The sequence below is a fragment of the Pteropus alecto genome, unplaced genomic scaffold (genome assembly GCF_000325575.1).
Source record: "Pteropus alecto unplaced genomic scaffold, ASM32557v1 scaffold10, whole genome shotgun sequence".
NCBI classification, from domain to species: domain Eukaryota; kingdom Metazoa; phylum Chordata; class Mammalia; order Chiroptera; family Pteropodidae; genus Pteropus; species Pteropus alecto.
In genome coordinates, this window is record NW_006431210.1 from 4,733,038 (window position 1) to 4,733,822 (window position 785).

Below are 785 nucleotides of genomic sequence, written 5' to 3' on the forward strand. Positions count from 1 at the left end.
TTGCTGATCATCCAGGTTCTTGTGTCTAGTAGCTCACAGCAGACTCTGGATACAACCTGGTTTAGTGTTTAGTCCATTTGTGTAGTTCTCATGTCTCTTTCCTACTTCATAGGATTATTAAGTTAAATGAGGTTATACATGTAAAGCCCTAAACATAGTGCCACCTTCTTGTAAGCACTCAGTATTTTGTATAGTAATAATATTTATCATCATCACGAATAAAAGTCAATATTATTTACCTCCACCTTGCTTTAGCACATTCTAAATTCCGCCATTAAGACTTTTGGAGTGGGAGATAGGTGTTCTTGTTAGCAGCCCTAATTACTTTCTAGACTAGGCAAGACAATTTAACAACACACACACACACACACACACACACACAGCATTTAGGGAAATCACTTGTGCGGAACTATCTATGCTGGAATGTATTCCTTTTACTCAGAAAATATTTATTGTGTCTCTACCATTAACCAGGCACAGTGCAAAGCCCTGGAAATATAGTGGCAAACAAAATAGTTATGGTCCCCGAACTCATAAAGTTTAATATACGGGTAGGAGACAATTGATAATCAAATAACCTCCAAATGGATAATTATACATTTTGATAATTCCATGATGGTAAAGAACAGAATGCAATGAGATGGAGTGAGGTGGACCTATTTTAGCTTCCAGAGCTGACTATTTCATTCAAGACCTGAAATGGACATGGATAGGGGAAGAGTAGGAAGGAGCGGACATTACAAGCAACAGGATCCATGTGCAAATACCTTGAGAAAGGAAAGAGT

General features: G+C 37.8%; 1 protein-coding gene across 15 annotated transcripts in view; it reads left to right on the forward strand.

Moving 5' to 3' along the window:
- Positions 1-785, forward strand: part of RBMS3 (RNA binding motif single stranded interacting protein 3) — a 631,961-nt gene that overhangs the window by 433,759 nt on the left and 197,417 nt on the right. The window lies entirely within an intron of this gene.